General features: G+C 42.3%; 1 protein-coding gene across 1 annotated transcript in view; it reads right to left on the minus strand.

Moving 5' to 3' along the window:
• The window catches only part of QSOX1 (quiescin sulfhydryl oxidase 1), a 1,259,897-nt gene that overhangs the window by 470,795 nt on the left and 775,239 nt on the right, over window positions 1-13,863 (minus strand). The gene's annotated exons all lie outside the window — the stretch shown is intronic.

A 13,863-nucleotide genomic window follows, 5' to 3' on the forward strand; every position in this document is an offset into this window, starting at 1 on the left:
GAAGAAGCGTCTGAGAGATGCAAAAGAAGTGTTTTATTGGTTTCTCTCTTCACCATGTTTGTCAACTCTCTCTGAGTTTACATATTTTAAGTCAGCACTGCACTTTGTTAACTGTACTTAATTGAATTCTTGCTTCATTTTTACTGTTTGTGACTAAGTCCAGCTAGCGCACTTCTGTCCCAAATACCATAGTCAGAAAAGTCCTGCCACAATGGACGGGCAGTTTCCTATCATTTCTCATGCCAGTTTAATTGATATGGGCATCTTGAGGAAAGGTAGCAATTGCCTCATGTGTACTGACAACCCTTTACTTCTAAAGCAAACTAACAACCTATATGTAAAAACAAACTAGACATCAAACAGGTTATCAGCAGACATGCTTTACCTCTCACACAAACCTCACCTCTCACACAAAATAAGGTCATGACATATAAACCCACTAATGCAGAGGTACTCACTAAAAGACTAGCAAAAGAACAGAGACCTCCTAAATGCACACCACCACATTCAACAATAAGCAAAAAGAAACCACTATACATATCAATACACACACCTGTGTTTCAACAAATAAGCCCCTGAGGCAAAACACATAAAATGTCTTGGTCATGGGCACCTCCAAAGTGAGACACACAGATGCCTCCCCCTCACCAGACTGGACAATGAGAAGGTCATGTTCAGCTGCCTTTCAGGTGCTAGGTTCTAACAAATTACACATGCACTTGTCACTCAACAAGTACTGCTATGACTCTGTTATAGTCTGTGCTGAAGTGAATGAATTGAGATGCACCTCTCTGGACTATATATAAAGAGACATGACAGAACTCTCCGACTATGTGTCCCAGACAGGTATGTCCCTAGACCTAAACAGTATCCTACCCTCACTGAGGATGATGTCACAATATAAACAAAAAATTACTGACTTCAACAATTCGCTCAGCTTCTGGTGTCAGTCTAGGGGGATCCAGTATCTGTCAACCTGGGAGGATATGGGAGATAGACCTTGCTGCTTTGCTAGAGATGGTCTGCACCTGCCCCCCTGGCCTTTCAGATACTGGCAAGGTCCCTTGCCTCCCTCATAGTGCCTTTTTAGGCATGTCAAAAAAAACAAATTTTCCAACATATCAAAATCTAATTGAGACAACCTCAGGGTCATGCTTCTTAATGCTAGGACTTTAAACATTAAACTGCAGTCCCTGGAAGCACTCCTCACCTTAGAGGATGCTGATGTCTGTGCAGTTAACGAGAGATGGTTCAAGGCCACTGACAGCACCCCGGCCATGCAAGGCTACAATGCCTTCCACACATTCAGACCTCAAAATGAGCGTGAACGAACCAAAGCTGGAGGTATATCCATCCTCATTAAAACCAAATACACTTTGAGACTGGTCAAACAGCATAACTCTCTTAAGCTACTATTGTGAAAGTACCATATCACATCATTGCCAACTATAGATTCCCACCGTGAACCAAGATAAGCACACTGCCTACCTTGATTTACTGGAATCCCTCGCCATACAGCCTAACACCTTAGTCATGGGAGATTTCAACTATCCTTCCACAGACTGGGGGACATACACAAGCAAAATCACGCTAGTCTAGAGGTTCCTGGACTTTGTTAATACAAATGCTCTGAACAGATATTCAGCACCCCCACTAGGGGCTCTAATGTTCTGGACATAGTACTCACCAACATGGGGATGTCAGTGTACTTCCCCATGCATGATGCCCTCCGTGGTTAGGCCAGAGTGCAAATAAGGCTCGTTTGAAGTAACTACTGGAATTTAACACCCTCACAAGAACAAAAATTATAAAAAACTTTACCAAAGCTAACTACAGCCTACTAAGCACAAACTGAAGCAAATAAACACAAAAGCCAGAAGAAGTAGCTGGATTGAACCCACTCAAACTAATGCAGGCTGCAAATCACCACACAGTTGTAAAATGCAGAATCCACTTTATTAACTTCAGAACATAAAAATCCAAGGATGAGCTCTTTCATCCAGAAAGAGCTAGACTTCATCAGACAATTTACCCCATATAGTTACTTCTTTTTATACAGTTCAAACAGGAAGTTCCACCCAGTTATGAACTAATTAATAATGTCATTAAAAGCACAATATTTACAGTCACTAAATATAAAAAGCAGACAAAATATACAAACTGAAAAAATTCATGAAGAACCAAGAACCTTTTCAATTTGTATACTTTGTCTGCTTTTTATATTCGGTGACTGTAGATATTGTGCTTTTAATGACATTATTAATTAGTTCATAACTGGGTGGAACTTCCTGTTTGAACTGTATATAACAAAAAGAAGAAACTGTTACCCAAAAGCAAGAGAGATCTCTCGAGGAAGAGTTCCCTCGTAAGCCTAAATAAGAAAATGAGAAATCTTGTAAAGTCTTCTAAAGCAAATTATGAAACTGAAATTGCATCCCTAGTCAAGGATAATCATAAGGCATTCTTTAACTACATCCAAAGTCTAAAAGGGAACTGTCTGTAGATGGGATCATGCATACTACACTGGAAGATATTGGCAACCTGCTGGTTGACAGATTCAGCACAAACTTTACCTCCCCATCCCCACCTACCATACCCCAAAGCATGCCTGACACCAGCTCTCTGCCTAGTATCTCTAGAGAACAGGTCATCTCTGCACTCACCAAGGCCAAAAACACAACCTCAGTGGGAACAGACAATATCCCAGGTTGTTTACTAAATAATCTAAAACAAGACCTAGTGGACCCACTTGGCATTCTCGTCAATCATAGCTTGAGAACTGACTAAGTTCCTGCAGAATGGAGAACAGCAACAGTAATCCCACTACACAAAGAGAACCATCAACTGGCCCCTGGGAATCACGTACCCATAAGTCTAACCAGCCTCATCTGCAAGGCCATGAAAAGAACTATCATGGACCTTATCGACAAGGACACAGGTGACCTCCAAACACTGGACCCAAACTAGTTAGGCTTTGTTATGGGTACATCATGCTTATTAAACCTGGTGGATTTCTTTAAGAATGTCACCAAAGCCATAGACAAAGGTAAGACAGTGCACACTGCCTCTCTCAACCTTGCCAAGGCTTTCAACACAATGCCCGACTCTGGCATTGTTAAGAAACTCTAGCAAATAGAGATTAACCCTTACATTACTAGATGGGTAGTCAACTGGTTAACCGACAGAACACACTCTGTCAAAATTGGTGACTCCACCTCCACCAGAAAACACATCACCAGTGGAGTACCACAGGGGTCTGTACTGGGCCCCTTACTGCTCGGCATCTACTTCTCAGAAGTCCACGTCAAAGTAGATGGCCTTTGGCTCACCAACTTCACTGAAGATTGCAAATTGGAAGCAATCACCGAGTCCGCAAATGATGACAACTTATTATAAGGGCTAACACAAATAAATGATCGGTGCCAAAGCCATGGTCTAAAACTAAATGCAAAAAATGCATTATTATTCCCTTTGGCAAAACAGAATTCCCTTCAAATTAGAACACTGACAGCATCCCCATGAGTTCCAACCCAGTGGTGCAAGACTTGGGAACACAGGTTGATAGCAATCCAAACTTTGACCACCAAGTTTCCATAGTGGTAAGGAAAGCCTTCAAAGTAGCGCACCTCATAAACAAAGCCATAGCATCCAGGTCAAGGGATGTTATAACGCCATTGTACTTGACCCTCATCAGACCACTAATGGAGTATAATGCACCCTCTTGCATGTACCTCACAAGACATCTGTAGCAACTGGAGAGACCTCAAAGATTTCTCACTAAGTAAATACAGAGACTCCAAACCATGACCTACATGGACAGGCTGAAAGCCCTGTCACTTTACTCTGTATCTTACAAGCTGAGAGGTGACATGTGCTGGCCTATAGGGCAATCTCCAACCCTGCCCTAATGGAAATGCTGCACAAATGGCACAAGAGCCATCACTCTAGGATCTCAACCTAGCTTGTGACATCAACAGAACATGCTGGAGAGACAAACATGTCTTTAAGAGACTGCCGCTTCTCTGCAATAGACTTCCTATTCAGGTAAAACAGAGCTCCTCACTAACCCTATTCAACTGCAACCTAGATAATTGGATGGGAGATGGCAAATTCTCCCCTGGGGTGGCACCCATTTCCCTCATCCGGTGTTGATCACAGACCTGGTCTGTTCATATATTCAAATATTCCAAAGAAAGCATCTGTTCATATATTCGAATAGTTCAAGGAAAGCAGCTAGACCTGACAATATTCTGGGGGGGGGTCTATATTAGAACACCGAACGTTTACTTCAGCGAACGCTCACATGAACGAAAACGCTGGTAATCGAACTGCTTATTGTGGGGGGCTGTGCCCCCCACACCCCCCGCTAACTATATATTCCAACTCCGAGATTGCACTACAGTGAGGAATGGGCAAATATCCCACTCCTCACTGTACCGCAACCCCACAAACACCCTTTCATTTACCAGCGTTTTCGCTCATGTGAGCGTTTGCTGAAGTAAACTTTCAGTATTCTAATATAGACCCATTCTGGGGTGGGTACTCAAGGACTGTGCTGATCAAATGACAAACATCCTCACTGATATCTTTAATAACTCTTTGAGTGAGGCCATAGTACCCAAATGTTTTAAAAACATAAACATCATACCACTGCCCAAGAAATCTCCACCATGAAGCCTAAAATGACTAATGGCTTATAGCTCTTACCTCCACTGTAATTAAGTGCTTTGAAAGGCTGGTCAAGGACTATATAATATCAAGACTTCCGGCAACTTTTGATCCACTCCAATATGCATACCGATCTAAATTGCTCCATGGTAGACGCTATTTCATTGGCACTTCACTTAACTCTGGCCCACCTGGAAAACAAAAAGTGCTATGTGCATATGCTCTTCACAAATTTCAGCTCTGCCTTCAACACAGTCCCCCCCAGCATCTGAAAAAGAAACTGGTTCAACTGCATATTAGCACCCCACTGTGCAATTGAATACTAGACTTCCTCACAGATAGACCCCAGACAGTATGCGTTGGCAGGAACACATCAGACAGCATCATTATGAACACTGGGGTACCACAGGGTTGTGTCTTGAGCCCCTTACTGTTCACTTTTCTGACCCATGACTGCATGATCAGGTACAGTTCGAATCACATAATTAAGTTTGCAGTTGTAGGTCTTATCAGCAATGATGATGAAACAGCCTACCGAGAGGAGGTTAACCAAATGATTGTATGGTGTGAAATAATAACCTGGCACTGAATGTGAACACGACCAAGGACATAATTGCTGACTTCAGAAGGAACCATGGAATGCACCCTCCACTCACAATCCACTTAGAAATACTGGAGATGGTCAAAAGCACCTTAGGAGTACATATGGCGGAGGACTTGTCATGGTCCATAAACATAAATTCCATTGTCAAGCAGGCAAAACAGTGTCTCCATTTTCTGTGAAGAATGAGAAAAGCAAACCTTCCACCTCCTGTTCTCACAACCTTCTACAGGGGCACTACAGAAAGCGTCTTGTCGAACAGTCTTTCAGTATGGTATGGAAACTGCTCTGCTTTGGATTGGAAGTCTCTCCAAAGGGTGGTGAAAGTGGCTGAAAAAATTATTAGGACCACTCTTCCATCTATTCAGGACCTATACTTTTCTCAATGTCTCAGCAGAGCCACTAAAACAGTCAGGAAATTCACTCACCCTGCCCATGGACTGTTTTCCTTCTTATCATCTGGCAAACACTATCACAGTATGTGGTGCAAAACTGACAGATTCAATAAGAGCTTATTTCCACAGGGCATCGCGCTACTCAGCTCTACTAATAACACACATGATGATAGCTATCAGCTATAGCAGATATCTATGTTGACGAGAACTCATATTTTTATGCAATAACTCAAATGCTAGTCTCAACTCATATTCTGGTGCAATAAACCAATCGATGTGAAAATAGCCTTCTTGTGTAATACTGATAACTGTTGGAATTCTGTGCAATAACGTACTGTTTAGATTTGTAAAATGTTTTGGGTGTTAATGCCTGTAATGGTTTGCTGTGATGCAGTAATGTCTGTTGAAATGCTTCCTGTAAAGTTCTGCAAACTGAGTCTGGAGAAACGAAGTTTTGTTCAGTTTGCACTGTTGTGTGAAGTCTGAATGACATTAAAGTTTACTTTGACTTTGACTTTATTCCTTCTGTGAACTACCCAAAAAGAACAATTGGGGATACTTGGGAATAACATGGCCCGGCTTGTAAAGGCTCTAGGACCGCTATCCCAGTAACCTCCTATGAACCTATAAACATAATCTATTCAGTGGATTATAATTGCTTCTTAATGACTCTAAGACTTTCCACTGGTTTCAGCTCCTGCTGCGTTCTGCTCCTGAGCACTACCAGTATTGTTCATGTAGTATATATCATTGGCATAGCATTAAGATGTATCTTATGTGGTACTCTTTCTGCTAGACTTTACAAATTTATAAATAAATCAGGATAGTGGCAAAGGTTATCATTTGTTATGGCTTTGTACAAAATTTCAGATTTTATCAAAACTAAGAAACTGTTTCTGAATGTACAGAGGAACATGCTCTCTTTCACTGCTTTTACAATGTGAATTCATTTTACCATTCCTAGCCTCCAACAAGCCAAATAACATAGTACATTATAGCAAGCAAATTAATGTCTTTAACTGCTAGGATATGAAAAAGGATCGTGTCCTTATTTATTTAGTCACATGCCAATAAACTTTTGACTCAATGGCCTTATTTGGAGCACTGCATATGTTAATGTGCACATAGAATTCTTTTCTGCACCCTTTAGCTCCAGTGCTTCAGAAGTAAATTCAGGCAAAACAGTACACGCTATACCTGTGTCTTGTTTAAAACTGGAGCTTTGCATATGTTAATGTGCAAACAGATTTCTTTTCTGTGCCCTTTAGCTCCAATGCAAACCTCTGTACCTGTGTCCTATTTAAATTCAATACTGTACTTATTAATTTTCAGCATTTCCTGCCAAAAGACATATCTGCACTCTTGTCTTGCTGTTTACACTTTCAGACTTTACTATATAAACTCTTTTCACTTCAGGAATGCAACAAAGAAGTTACTCACTAAGCATGACAGACTGCCTGTGGTTACAAACGACTCATTTAGGCTAGAAGTTGTGCTGAACAAGATTTGTAGATTCATGGTAGGTGAATACCCCAAATCTAGCATCTTGCAAAATATACAAGCAACTTCCTGATCAAAGAAACAGCATGTTACTGATCAATTTATAAAACACTGAACCTGAAACAATTCCTCAGGCTACGTCATTAATTAAAACAAAAGCAGTCACACACAAACCGGAGTACCTCTACAAATAATCCTTTTACTTTGATTCCACCAAGTCATTCATTAGAAAATGCACATAGATCTTTTCATTTGGAACACAATGTTAATGCTTTTCAGAAATGCAGACATATATACTCAAGACTAACCTTAAGTTCTCCTACCTGACTATCCGTAACTGAGCAGTGAGGCATGGCCCTCCTACAAAGTTACCTCAGTTCTCAAACTGAAACATGTACAGTGATTTCCTAAGATGGTGAATTCTGATGTGTTTGTCTAACAGTGTCCAGTGATGTTGCTGTGTCATTTTGTATGTATTTTTCTAATTGTTGGATCTTTGCTCTTAACCCTCTTTTTAGTCATGTAGTTTATTATTATAACAGTAACAGACTGTAACAGAAAAATGGTCTTCTAGGTCCATAAATAATGAAGTCAATAAATATAGTAGTCAGGAATCCTTACTCATTATCAAAGAAGCCACCACTAGTTGGCTTCTCTATTTAGTAAAGCCATGCTAGCAATTACTCACAGTTCAAAAATCAAGCTATCTGTATCGACTGATATATGATTTTTAACAACACTCTTCTACCAATGGTAGCATTGAAATGAGCCTAAAGTCTGAAGGAATAATTAGGGGTGAAACGTTGGGGATGACGGAACTAAAGCACATTTCCAGAATAATCTAATACACTTTCTGCACAGAGTTTGGCTAAGAATCAAAGTTTTATAAATGACTACAGTACACAGTTTCAGAAAACAATGATTCATCTGTAGTAAAGTGCACAACTTGTAGAGGGGATGGAAAGTACAGTTTTGTACCTACCATAAATGTAGATGTTCGAGTGTTCACACTGCTGCAGTCATCACACTTGGGTTATCCTGCCGTCAGGAGTAGTCGGCCAGAGTTCCAAAGTCTTGGTCCGGCGTCGGTTGATGTCGATTCTTCCCTGACATCAGTGCGCCAGGGGTATAAAAGATGCATCCGACGCCATTTTCTTCAGTTTTTCTTGCCCCAGATGTCAGGTGCCCCCAGGTAGGTAGGCAATACATATTGCTAATAAAACATATATATAAAATAAAAACAATACCTTCAGATACAAGCAAATACACCACAAAGGTTGTATAGGATAGACAGGTATAGATAAGCCCAGCTAGGACAGAGGGGATGGAGGGAGGGTAACCTGGACTGCAGCAGTGTGAACACTCGAACATCTACATTTATGGTAGGTACAAAACTGTACTATGTTCATCATGTTACACTGCTGCAGTCATCACACACGGGTAGAATCCCAAAGCTAAGGTTGGGTGGCTGGTCTATAAAGAATTAGATTGGCTATGAGGCCCTGCAGAACTGCAGTGGCAAATCCTGCTCTGGATTTAGAGTAAATAGGCAAGTGGTAATGCTTGGTAAAGGTGTGCACTGAACTCCAAGTTGCCACCTCCAAAATTTCCTTGGTTGGTACTCCTCTGAGAAAGGCTGTTGAAGTGGCTGTTGCTCTGGTAGAATGTGGCCTAATATTATTAGGGACTGATTTTCCATGCCATATGTAGCAGTAACGAATCCATTATCCATTTGGAGATAGTTTACTTTGAGATGGCCTTTCCCTGTGATCCTGCAGCATATGCCACAAACAGTTCCTCAGTTTTCCTGAAAGCTTTTGTTTTGTCCAAGTAGAAGCATAGCTGCCTGTGTATGTCCAAAGAGTGCAGAAGTTTCTCCCCTTTATTCTGGGGGTTTGGATAAAAAGTTGGCAAATGGATGGTTTGGTTAAGGGCCACACTAGATACCACCTTTGGCATGAAGGTAGGGTTTGTCCTTAAAGAAACCCTGTCCTGATGAAAAATTATAAAAGGTTCCACTGCCATTAATGCCTGTAGCTCTGAGACTCTTCGTGCTGAAGTTACTGCCAGGAGCAGAGCTGTTTTCCATGATAAAAATTTTAGTTTGGCTATATTGGCTGGCTCAAAAGGTGGCAGGGTCAGTTTTTCCAAGACAAAACTGAGGTCCCAAGTTGGTGTTGGTGCCCTCCGGGGCAGTCTTATGTTTTTTGCCCCTCTGAGGTACTGCTTTAGCAAGGGATGAGAGAATAAAGGAGGATCTATGTTGTAATGTGCTGAAATGGCAGAGGCGTGGATCTTAATTGATGAGAAGGATAGGCCTTTGTCCAGCATCTCAGTTAAGTATTGTAAACTCTGAGGCATGTTTGGGACAAGAGGGTCAAGGCTTTGTTCCAGGCGCAGAATCTCTTTCATTTTTTTGAGTAAGATTTCCTGGTACTAGGCCTCCTGGCCTCCAAAATGACATCCATAACAGCTTTAGAGAGAGGTGTTGCCTGTCTGACTAATGGATCTTCCATGCAGCCAGGTTTAGTGTTTTGAGCTGACCATGCAGGATCTGATTGTTTTGTTGAGTCAGAAGGTGTGAAATTTGAGGCAGAATCCATGGTGGGCCTTGAGCTAAGTTCTTTAAGATTGGGTACCAGTGCTGGCATGGCCAGTCCGGAGCAATCAGGATCATCTGTGGTTTTTCTTGTCTGGCTTTTAAGAGTACCTTTGAAAGGAGAGGCAGTGGTGGGTTTAGGTTTTTCCAACTGAATGAGAGAGCATCCACTTTCCATGCTTTTGTGTGGTAAGTCCTTGTGCAGAATTTTTGTAGTTGGCAATTCAGTGGGGAGGCAAAAAGATCTATGTCTGGGCATCCCCATTTTTGTGTTACCATGCTGAAGACTTGTGGATTCAATTTCCATTCGTGAGGCTCCATGATATTTCTGCTTAGATCATCTGCCAGAGTATTTTTCCTTCCTGGCAGGAATTGTGCTTGCAGATGAACTTGATAAGTTAGAGCTGTGTCCCACAAGGTCATGGCTTGCCTGCACAGGGGATAAGAATGAGTGCCCCCTTGCTTGTTGATGTACCACATTACTGTGGTGTTGTCTGTCCTTAATAGTAATTGTCCTGGATGCAGAAGGTCCTTGAAAGCTGTTAGGGCATTCTGAACAGCCAACATCTCTTTTTGATTGATGTGAAGATGCATTTGGTCTGTGGTCCACTTGCCCTGAATGCATTTTCCTGCCATGTGTGCTCTCCAGGCGTAATCCGAAGCATCTGTTGTTAGAGTCTGCCTGGCTGTGGGTAGAGTGAAAGGCTGACCCTTGTTGAGGTGACATGCCTGTGCCCACCATCGAAACTCCTGTTGTAGGCAGGGAATTATTGGAATTACTGCTTCTAAACTGTGAGAGTGTTGAGTCCAAACACTTTTTAGGTACCATTGTAATTTCCTCATATGCAGTCTGGCATATGGAATTAGTAGTACGCAGGATGCCATGAATCCCAGGGCCTGCAGAATTTTTCTTGCAGGGAGATGGGACTTCTTTGCTAGTAATTGAAAATATTGAGTCAGTTGTCCTTGTTTGTCTGGCGTGAGGTAAGCCATCTGGGCAGTTGTATTTAAGCTGGCACCCAGGAATGTTATCTGCTGTGAGGGCACTAGTTTTGACTTCTTTTCGTTTACTGTGTACCCTAAAGAAATTAGCAACCTTCTTACAAATGCCAGATGCTTTAGAAGAATGTCTTTTGTCTCTGCTTGGATGAGGCAGTCGTCCAGGTATGGATATATTTGAATTCCTTTTTGTCTGCAAAATGCAATTACTGGTGCCAGGCACTTTGTAAAGACCCTGGGTGCAGTAGATAAGCCAAAGGGCAGTGCAGAGAATTGGTAGTGCATTGTACCAGCTTTGAATCTGAGGTATCTTCTGCAATTTTGTCTGATAGGGACATGCAGGTATGCCTCTTTGAGGTCCAGAGTAACAAGCCAAGCCTTCTTGTCCAGCATGGGAAGAAGCTGCTGTATGTCAACATTTTGAATTTCGGAACATCCAGGTAAGTATTTAGAGTTGAAAGGTCTAGAATGGGTCTCCAGGCTTTGTCCTTTCTGGGGACCGGGAAGAGTCTTGAGTAAAATCCTTGTCCTTGTTCTTGCAGTTGTACTTTTTGAATAGCTCTCATGTCCATGAGGGCTGACATTTGTTTTTGAGCCTCTGCCCATTGGTTTTGTGGCAGGTTTGGCATTCCTTTTAGCCTTGGTAAAGTGTGAAAGTGGAATCTGTAACCGTAAGACACAATATTCAGAACCCATTTGTCTTGGATGATTGTTTGCCAATTTTGAGAAAAAAGTGCTAGTTTTCCCCCTAAGGGGGCTGCCAAAAGGGGAGTGCTTGGCATACACAGGGGGAAGTCATTGGGACTGTTTCCTGTAAGGTTGAGACTTGTCCTCACCTCCTTTTGAGGTTGAGGTGCCCCACTGTTGTTGTCTGTTAGAGCCTTGGGGTTGAGATCTGCCTCTTGGGCGTCTGTATCTGCCTCTCTGTGGCCTGTCTGACACTGGAAAGGACCAATTCTTTGTAGGCCAATTTCTGCTAAATTGAGGTGGCTGTACCTGTAAGAAATCTTTGACTGTTTGCATAGATTTAGCTTTATCCTCCATTTTCTTTAACACCTCTTCTACCTTAACACCAAACAAGGTATCATGCTGTAAAGGAGCATCCAATAATTTTGCCTTAACATGATCAGGTAAACTCTGTTCTTTTAACCAAGCATGTCTTCGAATCACAGAACCTGTAACTGCGGCTCTACAAGAGGCCTCTAAAGAATCAAAACCACATTGCAGAGTATGTTTTCCCACCTGTTCAACTGCATGCAATAAATCCTGCATTTTCTTATAGTCAGGGGCTTCTGAGCTTGCAAGCATTTTCTGTTTTAACTGAGCCATTAAATATTGTTGATACTTAAGCATGTGAAACTGGCAATTTAAAGCCCTTACTGCTAAAGTTGCAGAGGTGTAAACTTTCTTCCCCCATCTATCCAATGCTCTGGAATCTCTGTCAGAGGGGACTGGATTTTTTTGCAATGGAAGCCTTAACCCCTTTGGGACCCTGGGAAATAGTTTCTGGATCAGCAGAGGGTTATTTATAAAGAAACTTATGAGAGTCAGGGACTCTATAATACCTATATGGCTTGGCTGGTGCAGGGGTTAAAGAATCAGGAGATAAACTGGATTCAGAGAACACATCATCCACAATATCTAACACAGGCGGGATAGCTAGGGGCCTGTGCTGAGGCAATAAAATGAAGTCCCTGAGCATTTTCTTGGATTCTGAATACTCCTGACTTTCCCAATGGAAATGCTCCCTCATGGTATGTAAGGTTTCCCCAAAAGAATAATCCTCAGGAGGAGAGGCTGAAGGGATGGATTCTTCAGCATCAGAGTCCTCATAGGGGGGTAGAGAGTATCCCTGGTCTGAAGAGGAATCAGAGGAAAAGGAAACCTGATCAGAGGAATCATAGTCTGTATCCTGCCTAGGCCTTTTCTCAGGAGGGGGATGGGAACCCCTGATTAGTGTAATGAGGTCTTCGGCCATTTTAAGCATCTGTTTCTTAGGCATGGAGGACTGTCCAGGAGAATGCTGTACTTGCTTCTTTGACTTTAATGGTGTTTTTGTCTTGGCTGTTTCTTTAATGGCAAGCTGTGAAGATCTGAAGACACCCTCAGAAGCCGATGCCTGCTCAGCGGCTCCGGACCCCTCTGAGGGGTTAGTTTCCGTAAGCCCAATACCTTGAGTTTCCAGAGGCCTAGTTGTCTCCACGTGGGAGTCGGAGGCGACCTGTGGCTCTGAGGTAATGGGTGTCAGGGGCTGCGAAAGTGTCTCACTGAGAACCGGCGACTGGCCTAGAAGAGGCTTCATCGTCGGTTTTGGACCTCGGATGTCTGTCCTTATCCTTGTCTTTGCATTTTTTCATAATTGCGGTCGTCGGTTGATCCGACGGCATAGTATAATTGAATCTGCGGCCAAAGTAGTGCAAAGCAAAATCAAAACGTCGTTTTATAGTGCATTTGTTAAATCTAGCACAAAACCGACAACTAGTGACGTCGTGATCAGGGCCTAGGCATGGAATACAGTAAGAGTGGAAGTCCTTATGAGGTATTTGCTTCCCACAAGAAATACAATTATTAACTTTTTCTGACATCGGTCTGAGGCAAGAAAAAAGTTTCCCCAATGGGGTACTTAGCTTTATTGAAGACTTCAGATCTGAAATTCGACTTCGAAAATCTCAGGAGTCGGACGACCGGCACTTGCAAACTGCTTTTGCTTCAGGCACCGTGCGGCAAGAAAGACTGAAGAAAATGGCGTCGGATGCATCTTTTATACCCCTGGCGCACTGACGTCAGGGAAGAAGCGACAGCAACCGATGCCGGACCAAGACTTTGGAACTCTGGTGGACAACGGGACCGCCTGACGGCAGGACAACCCAAGTGTGATTTGCTGCAGCAGTGTAACACGATGAACATCTTTCCTCTTCTCAGCCAATATCACATCTTCTGAAGCTAAACAGGCAATGTTTAGGAGAAGAAATTAAAATCATTAAAGCTGCAGAACTGAAACTCTTAGTCCTGCAAGGTTAAACTACCCACTACATTCCCTTTCTACTGAATCATTATTCATATCACTGAAACATTTCTTAACTCTATAACGTGAATGTGTT

Source organism: Protopterus annectens, chromosome 10.part0, assembly GCF_019279795.1.
Source record: "Protopterus annectens isolate FY-2018-M chromosome 10.part0, PAN1.0, whole genome shotgun sequence".
NCBI classification, from domain to species: Eukaryota; Metazoa; Chordata; order Ceratodontiformes; family Protopteridae; genus Protopterus; species Protopterus annectens.